The sequence below is a fragment of the Octopus bimaculoides genome, chromosome 8 (assembly GCF_001194135.2).
Source record: "Octopus bimaculoides isolate UCB-OBI-ISO-001 chromosome 8, ASM119413v2, whole genome shotgun sequence".
Taxonomy (NCBI): domain Eukaryota; kingdom Metazoa; phylum Mollusca; class Cephalopoda; order Octopoda; family Octopodidae; genus Octopus; species Octopus bimaculoides.
Window position 1 is genome coordinate 77,166,777 of NC_068988.1, and position 10,502 is coordinate 77,177,278.

The following is a 10,502-nucleotide window of genomic DNA, read 5'->3' on the forward strand; positions in this document are numbered from 1 at the left end:
CCGAACCCTAAACCCTTACTAGGGAATAATGATATAATTAAACAGGGAATAACACACTTGACACCGAACAGCAGTAACTGTATTCAGCTGAATAGACGTCAGTGATTGGTTGAAATTACAGAAATACGACAACTTTAACATGAAATAACTTGCGATGTACAATTTTTTGTTAAGAAGGTTAAGAGAAGAAGTTGTTTTATATGACACATTCTACCAGTGTCCCAAGTTTGAAAGTGTTTCGTTAAGAAAACAAATGTTGCCCGTCAAACCCCAAAGATCCAAGAGTAAATGCATTTTGGGAAGTCCATTTGCTTTGCTGATAAAGTTTTTGTATGCGAGTGAACATTTGTGCAAAATATATTTTGTTTCAAAGTCAAAAAATGCAATAAATTTTGCCACCACCCCTATACATATACATACATACATATAAAAGGTGTTTACAAGCCATTTAAGAAACACACAAAAACCGTTAGATTCAATTCAACATTTAAATTTAATTTGCCAAAATATTTTCGTCGCTTTGAGACCGCGACCTGTTCACTGACAAAATTCCGTGCAAGCACGGAATTTTGTCAGTGCAGACACGAATCCCCTCCCTGCCCCATCGACACGGAAAAAAAATGAGCACATGCACACAAGTGCCCCTAACTTTCCAACCCCTGCCCTGTGAGGAAAGAAAGGAAAAAAAGAAGTAGATAGTTTTTTACTGTAGCAAGTCATAAAAGGCGGTAATATGACGTAATGATCGTTTGCCCGAACAAGCATAATTGTTGGTATCCCATTGGCTAAAATTACTACCCATATACGAATTCTAAACATTCGTCAAAGAAATCTTTCACGAATTCGGATATGAGCAGTTATAAAAACCCTGATTTGGGGGAAATTACTCAGTGATCGTTGGATGTTACTAAACTCCACGACACTCCTTGAGATAGTGGTTATTTTTTATGCCATGACTTAAATCCAACATGACTTATTTGAAGTGTTGTGAACTCTAGTAGTTAGTATGAAGGATTAGCTTGTGTGAATTTTAAGTTGTAATTCTCCATGACAAAATGACTTTACTTTCCAATTGTACTGTACATACTAAATGTACATAAATAAACTAATGTAGTAATTATTTTCTCTTTCTTCACGTTCTTCAGCTTGTTAATGAAATTTATTTCTGCAATAATGAAACTGTATTTTTTGTAGCGGTTAAAAAACACGATTTTATTTATCTTCAACAAACATGCATGCATAAAATGTCCGTTTGCATTTCAGAGTATATATTTCTCGCTATAGTCTTTATGTAGCTGGAGTCAGAATTTATGTATAATGATAACATTTATAAGTAAGTTATAAGTGACGTGTTTATCAATATAGACTCCTACTTCAAAAATGAAATATATTTATTATCTATTTCCGAATAGGAAACATATAAATAAGATAAAAACCATTACAAAATTAGTGGTACACAAACAGTCTCCAAACCGTCTATATAATTACTATTAAAAAATGCCAAGCTTATAAATGAAATTCATCGCAGGGACAAGATAATATGGGTGAACGTGTGTCTTTGTGATGAGGTGCTCAGGAATTTGGGTTGTATTATAGTCGATCTTATATATGTGGAACGACTAAAGGAATATGAAGAAAACGTTACATATGAGGCAAGGAATGTAGATATCATGGAGACGTCCACAATGGTGAGTCAATTTGAATTGAAACAAGACTTTGGTATAGACATTTTACGTTTAACATGTTAAAAAAAGTTGTTTTAAAAAGGAAAAGTTATAAAACCTCTAAAAAGGTATAATTGTAAGTATCAGTAGTGTTGGCATTGGAATTAGAATTCAGACTCGGAGGGGGTGATGGGGAAGAATGACGCTAGAAGTAGAGGGGGTAGCTGAGCGAACAAAATTAAATCTGATGGTGGGGCGCAGGAGGCATGCAGGTAGGCTGACTGTAACGGGAGTGGTGGGATGAATAAGGGGAGGTGGGGGAAGGTTAGCGATGGAGGTAGAGAGGGGAGACGGATGAAGAGCGGTGGAGTTCGGCTAAGGAGCAGAAGGTGATAGTCGCGGGCTGGGTATTATGGGTGTTGTAGGGTGAATAAAGGGACGAGCAGGACTAATACCTGCTGAATCTGACGATGGAAGGGGTTGGGGAGAGATAGAGGGATACGAGTTAACTTCCCTAGGATGCGGCGGAGGAGATGGGGAGTAAGAGGACGAAGGCCGGTAGGGTGTGACGAAATCGTTTAACCATGTTGGTTTCCTGGTTACTCGTTGCATGGCTCAAAACTTTATTTATTATACTTTTTTTTTTACCTCCCTTCCAACAAACCGCCAATGTAAAGTTCAGCCAGGCTAAACTGAAAAATTTGAGGTGTACCAAAATTAGGCAGCCAAAAAATAAAAAAAATTAATAAACACAAAGATAGAAAAACGAAAAAAAGGGAATGAAAAGGAATAAGAATTACAAAAATTATGGAAGACAAAAACAATGCATGAGCACTGACATTCATAAACGTCACGTCAGTTCCTTTGAAAACTATTTCTTGCTTTCACTCCAACCACCATGCTTGCAGCTCTCGCTTTGGGATTTAAGCTAGCCATTGCGGCTCTTTACAAAAGTTCGAGGCCAGCAGTGGAGAATAATCTTCATCATCATTGTCAACACTCATATTATTATTATTATTAATTTAATTTAAGTAATTTAAATATTGTGTGATTGGTGTTTGGGAATGGCTTGTATAAACGGGAGCATGTATATGTGCAGAGATGGAAATGTGTATGTGATTTGTGTTTGTACTTACAGCATTCTTTAGTAAAGCCAAAGGAGACCCAAGACCTTCGAACAGAAACCGGTGACCCTGACCAAACCACCACAAAAGCTGACGACCTCGTACGCACCGACGTAATGACGATTCAATCTCGACAGCCATCTTAAACAATGATTGAATGTTTGCATATAGTGAACAAGTACACCTTTGAACAATGAACCTTCCACAAATCCTGAATGACTATTGATATTCAGTCATCTTAATTACTATGATATATTGTGCACAAAATGTTTTCCATTGAAAAATTCAAATGCAGAGATTTTTTATCGCCGATTTTCTTTTTGAGTCCTTGGGAGCGCGAGAAGTTTTTGACGTTCAAGTATTACAGACTACAGTATTTTGGGCTTCTGTAGCAGAGCTACATATTACATAGTAATATGTAATATGTGAGTCAACCTGCACAGCAGACGAATATATCGATGAGGCGTCTAACCTCGCTTTGTTACAGTAGCCTCGTTCTGAGATACTAGCCTCGTTCTGAGCTACACGGTAGAAGCTGCCAGTTCCTGCCAGATTTCGACCAAAGACACATGTCTTCTCTGTAGCTCCATGCGCAAGTCTCCCACGTGCGACTCACGTGTCTATTCACCTTGACACAAAATATATGGTTCGGAAACGAAGATATTTTATCACACACACATTCTCAAAATGATTGTTCTCATTACACATATGCATACATACTGTAATACAAGTATTATATGTTACTTCTTTCAGGGCAAAAGCAAAAATCAAAACTTTCTTTGTATGTAAACACACGTTTTTGCATCATGCTAAATGCTTCCACCACAAAAGGTGAACACAGAATAAACAATATATTTATACACAAGAATGTCTTATGATGATTCATACTAACTGTTTTTCCATTTAGTAACACTCACTTGAACAGCCAACAACAGCCGTTATACTTCCAAGTATCCTCGATATATATAGTCGAATTAAAGCGAAATTAACAAATAACTGTGGAAGCTATACTTTTATCTTTTGCATGTTGTTGGGACTCAAAACGTACAAAAGATGCCATTTCAGTCAAAGATAAAAGGCGTGTGTTGGCAAGTTAAATGTTGTTTGTGTAATCATTTTGCTCATGTTTGGTCCCCTGGTCAAGTTGTTCTGATAATGAAAATATTGCATTTATGTGACAGACTCTTCTGGTATTTTTAACAATAATCTCTCAGTTTTCTCGGAGTAAAAATTTTTGGTGAGGCTATTTCTGACATCAGCTCCATGGACATCCGTGCACATTTAATAAGTGTTAAAAAAGAAGTTGGGTGAGAGGAATGAAAGTGTCTTCGTGTGGTTAAATAATAGTTTTATATAAATACTATGAAGTTTTCCTTTCATAAGTCCTATGTTACTCTGGGGCTTACCGTAGCCTTATTAAAATCAACATCCTGTCTAAATCATATATAGTTTTAACAGCTATAAGGTTTAGTCACTTTCTGAAGGTTTATTTAAAACTTACACAACCAAAATAAAAGTGTCGTATATTTTTTAAAGGTAATTGTTCAATTTAGTTAGAGAAAAAAAAAGTAAATAAAAATTAAAGGGGAGATAAGTGGCAAAAGTTCTCCAAAATATGTTGTTCTTCACTGACACTGAAATATGTTAGGTCATTCTTTACTTTGCAATCGATCGGAATGGTACGTGGAAGACCAGCAGTACCGTAATTCATTGTTCCTGAACATAAAATCCAGTCGTGAATCAATCTTAGAGCAATCGTGGACTACCATTCAATTAGGAAAAGCTGGAGATAACATTCGTCAGTTGTTGACACGGCGTCAACTAATTATGAATATGTACACCTGTGAAAATTGTAATTCACCATGTGGCCTTACTACACGTTGTGACGATACTGAAGGAAAATTATGGCACTGCAATCAAATCTGTTCGTTACCGTTAAGTTTTTGAGAGAAGTCATATTTCTTTGCTCAGTATCATTTTAATTGTTTATTGTTAGTTACTAGAGATGTCGCAAAACGATATTATGCACGATTCTTCCGTCAGTAGTCGAACTACAGTCGTGGATTGGTGTAATTTCTGTCGGGCTCCATGAATTTATATGGCGTATTTCCACAGATAAAAAGAACACATTTATTCACTTTTTAGCCGCGATCGCCAGGGTTTATGCTATATAAAAAGTAAGTTGACTTGTTTGTCCCTTCGCTTCTTTTACTACTTATCTTCCCTTTAATATTTATTTACTTTTTTAATTTAACCAAACTGAACTATTACCCCTTTTTAAAGAAATTTATTTAGGAACCGACGCTGAAAACATCAATTTTATCAAGTGGGACATATATTTCGTTAAATCTCACAAACAGAAATATAGTTTGTCAGTTTTGCTCCTCTGCGGCTTATGAAATACTATTCTTTCGTGCTTCCTCTTTTTGACTGTCATTAAAAATTGGTCTTATTGTGTATAGACAGAAAAGGCAAAACATTTTAAATGATTCAAAATCGTTAATTACCTAAACAGTAAATTTACTCAGATTAACTGCTTTTTTTTAGACAAGCTTCACCTATTTTTTTAACAATAACTCACTTATAACATTTCTCCTTACTCAATTTCACATCACCTTTAACACTACTGTCTATATCAGGCCATTGGCACATATCGTTTATAGAATTTCGTAACTCTCATTTTATTGTAGTCATTCTGATACATTATCATTATATTTTTTATCTTTCTTAGTTTTTATTTTATGTATTTATTCCTTTTGCAGTTTTATTACATTTCACCTTAATTTGTTGAAGTGAAATGTAATTTGTCACTGTTGACAAGACATCTCTTGTGCTTCCAACAGCCCTCCAGCTTAAACCATCTCATGTAACCATTTCTTTTGTTCGGCCTTGTTAACGTTCATAAAAATATTGTTTCTTTCAAAATGATATCTCTGACAGACTATGAAAATATTTATTATTTAAAACTATATAAATTCATTTATGATTGTTTTAAACTTAGTTGGACATAATGTTTCCACTAATTGAATTAATTGAATTAAACCCCGTCTTACACAAAATCAGCTAAGACGGTGTCTCTAATATATTAATAATTCCTATCTTTATTGTTGTATGGCTTCACTGCTATTTCATATCTTTCTTCTTAAGCAAACGGCTGTTTTTAATCTAGAATACATTTCTCTTTTTCATTTTTACACATCGGTTACCATGTTTACAATTAGCATCATTGCATTGAATAGTTATCTTTTCAGTTATTTTTCAGTAAACTATTCATATTAATTCTGAGCAATCCCCAATGGTCTTTATAGTTCTGTTTACAGTACTTAGTAAGATTAAAACTTATATTTCATTGTAAATCAATGTGCATATATATATATGTCAAAGCTGTCTATTTATTATTATTATTATTATTATTATTATTATTATTATTATTATTATTATTATTTTCTTTGCACAGCTTCTAACGCTGGAGATGTACTACGGTGTCAGCTGTTCACTACCAACTCTTATTTTTCGGGCACCTTCCGGAGTATTCGAGCGGTTCCAAGCAGTGCTGTTTTCTGCATGTGATCCACCCTTATTGCAGCCCCTATTTGTTCCAAGTACTTCTCAAGATTTTTATTCACTGTTCCCAGGGCTCTGACAGTTATTGGTACCGCTACCACCTTTTTCATCGACCACAACTGCTTAACCTCCCAAGCCAACATGTCACATCCATCGACTTTTCTTTCTCCTTTATCGCATACATTGTTGTCCGCTGGGTATGCTATATCTATGATCCAGCATAGTTGCTTTCTTTCTCAATTAAGACTATGTCTGGCTTCCTATTCTCTATCTCATGGTCGCACTGAAACATAAAATCCCACAGGATCTTTGCATTATCATTTTCGATGATGCCTTCGGGTTTGTGGTCGTAGCAATTATTTGCTCTGTCAAGTCCATACTTGTTGCAAAGTGAAAGTGTCCAATGGATAAGCCTTGCTATATTGTCGTGGCGTCTCCTATATTCCTTCTGGGCTAGTGGCGTACATTGGCAGATAATTTGCCATACGGTTTCACCATTTTGTCCACAGATTCTGCACTTATCACTTTCTGATGTGTTGTCTAGTGCTTGCTCTTGAGCAGCACAGATTAGAGCCTCCGTTTCCGATTTAAGTCATCGACAGCCATCTTTTTTTCTGTCTGTCTTATCTTCAACATCCCTATGAAATTGTCCATGCATTCTTTTCTTTACCGACCTATTTTCAATTTCATTCGTTTTCAATTGCTTGTACTTTGCAATCTTTCATCCTACACAAGCCTGACCTTCTTTCTTCTAATAATAGTGGTTCTGTGGCATTTTTTTTACATACCATGCCATGTTGTTTTCTTCTGCTCTAATGCTGTGTTCGCATCCAATAAGTCCTCTTCCCCCTCTTTTTCTTGGTACATACAGTCTGTCTGTCATTTTTTGGGTGAAGTGTCCCGTATCTAGTTAGCAACTCCCTTGTCTTTCTGTCTAAGCTGTTTAGTTCGTCTACTGTCCATGCGATTACCCCTGCTCTATATCTAAGGAGTGAACCCGCCCAGGTTTTGATAGTTTCTATCTTATTCCGTCCGTTTAATTTCGACTTAAGGATCAGTCTCTGTCTGCACAAGTACTCCACCTTAAATTTTTCTGTCATTTCTTTCTCCATCAATTTATCCATTTCCAAAATCCCCAAGTACTTATAGCCCGTCTCTTCTATCTGCTTCATAACCTCCCACGACGGTATCGATAGCCCGTGCATACATTTGATTTTGTCTCTCTTGAAGACTACCACACTTTCTCAGTCCGAGCTCCATTCTGACATCAGCACTGAATGTATACACCGTATCAATGAGGGAACTGACTTGGGCATCATCTTTACCATAAAGTTTGAAGTCATCCATGAATAACAAATAGCTGACTTTTGTTGGCGGCTTTTGAATACATACCCAGCTTTTGCTTTCCTCAGAATCAGTGTTAGTGGTATCAAGCACAGTACAAAGATCAGTGCCCTGGAAGATGCCCCTCCTGATTTCTACTGTCCCTAAACTTCTTCCGTATGCTGTTAGGTCCGTCCTCCAATTCACCATACTTTTTCCAAGCAATCGCTCAACATTTGAGGCAATACCAAATAGGTTCATACATTCCATTATCCAAGAGTGTGGGATCATATCGTACGCCTTACAATAGTCAATCCATCACATGGCTAAGTTAGTTTTCCTCCTCTTGCAGTCTCTAAGTACAGTTTTGTCTATCAGGAGTCGATCCGTGGCAGGAATCCATTTTTTCCAGGTGTTTGTACATTGACTCTGTGAGTATTCCAGTCAATAATTTCCACATAAGTGGCAAACAGGATATCGGCCTGTAATTGTCTACCGTATCGCCTTTTCCGATGTTGTTCAGGCACAGCACTGTCCTACCCATTGTCAACCACTCTGGTGTTCCTTGGTGATCGGTATTTAACAAGGTGTTGAGTTGCGCAGCTATTCGTGCATGACATTCACCAAATCTTTTGATCCAGTAGCCTTGAACTCCATCTGGTCCTGGGGCCTTCCAGTTGCTCATTTTTTTTTCTGATTTGCTTCAATTCCCTAACTGACATGATTAGTTTTGCCTGTTTTGGACAGACTACTGTTTGTTTCAGTTCTTGCTACCATTCAGCATCCTTCTTGTGCTTCTTGTCTTTGCTCCACATGTCACTCTAAAACCATTGACTTTCAATGTTATCTGGTATCAACTTTTCATCTGTACACTCTTCATTTATTTCTTTATAGAATCTCTTCTGATCTACTCTGAATAACCTATTCTGGTGGTAACCCTTCATCCTTTGGTCGTATCTTACCATCTTTGCTTTTTTTGTAACGAGGCGCTGTTTCAGTTCCTTCATTACCACTTTCAGGTCCTTTCTTTCAATATTATACTTCCTTTTCAGCGCCCTGTATTTTTGTTCGCTTTTAAACTCCTCTTTCTCTTTTCGGTTTAACACAGAAATTTCCTTCGAGAGTATGGCTAACCCTTCCTGGATTCTTCTTTCCATCATAGATCTCTTCTTTTGTCACTCCCATTATGTTTCTTTTTCTTGACATCAACACCCACGTTTTCTGCTACAACAATACTTGCTGTTTCTGTGATGTTGTTTATTCTGATGTATTTCAGAATTTCATTGACATTTTTCGTTTCTTGGTTCAATTTCCATCGATCAACATTTTCAATGTTGCAAATAATGTCGCTATCGTTCTCCTGTAGTCTTGCCTTTATTCTGTCGTAGATTGCCCTTTGTTCATCTGTCATGTCACCATTAGTTTTATTGTCTTGTTTTAAATCATCTATATGTCTCTCATCAAGTAAACTACCACTGCTCCTTTCCTGTGCTATGACATTACTTCTATTAGTAAGAACTGCATTTTCATCGTTATCTCTGCTGCTATTTTCCAAGACCCGTCTTTTGATGGCTTCGAGTTCTACTTCTGTGAACCAACGATGTTTTCTTATAGCTCTAGCTTGATCACATAGTGTCGGTTCCGTGAGTTGAAACAATCCCTTTTCCCTTCAATGATCAGACATACGTTGTCGGTAACTCCTAATTTGAGCTCTATTTTCATCTACCGGGTTGCTCAGGTAGTAACACTCCATGACCACAGCATTAATACGCCGTGTGTGGTGGTCCCTTTCTGGATATCGACAGGCTGGAGCCGGACCAGAATCTCTGAGCCTAACGGGTGTAACACTGTCACCATCATTGGCTTCAGTTCCGTTACCACCGTTATTCACAATATTTTGTTTTTTCATTGCTGCTCATATGAGGTAGCGATTATCAGGTTGCGCAATTACCAGTGTTTTTATTGTGTCACCATCACTAGATATATCATTAATCAGGACATAGAGAGGCTCCACCCGCTTCCTTTCATTATTATCATTATTATTATTATCATCTCTGATATTAGTGATATTATTGTTTTTTTATTTTTTTACTATTTGTCATTGTTATATTAACAAACTCAGAATAGTAGTAGTTGTAGTATTAGCAACTACAGCATATCATTATTTTTTTTTATCATTATCACCATGACCACCACTACTACTGTTATAACCATTATTACTATTTTCATCTTTTGTCCTGTACTTGAGACAATCATAAATATGTGGTTGTTGGAGGGGGGGGGGACTAGTAGCTTGGTGACTAGATCAAATTCTACAGGTCTATGAATAGATTCAGCAGATGGTGGGAAGGTCAGCCATAGAGACAAAACAATCTTCGCACCCTTTAGGTCAGCAGAGGTCAAATGTGTTTACTACTGCCAGTGGATACTGGGAGTGCTACCTTGAAAAGAAGCAATTCAACCTGTTCTATTTGTAATTACTGGTAGAAACAACAACAACAAAAACAACAACAACAACAACAATAATAATAATAATTAATTCGTTTTATTGGCCACAAGGGCTAATATCAATTAAAGACATATAAGGACAAAGACAGGACGAAGGTTACAAAAGGTTTTGTCCGAAAAGGTAGGAAAGTTCGTCTAAACAGAGGAAGAAAACGGAGAAGGATATAATAAATAAATAGATAAATAAATAAGTAGAACTCCCAAAGGGGGAGGCGCTTCGAAAAAGGAAAGGTTACACGTGGAAAAACCCATAAAACCACGGGAGCCTGGTCAGAAAAAATAAGAAAGGGGTATAGAGCCCTTTCTCCTTTTACATTAC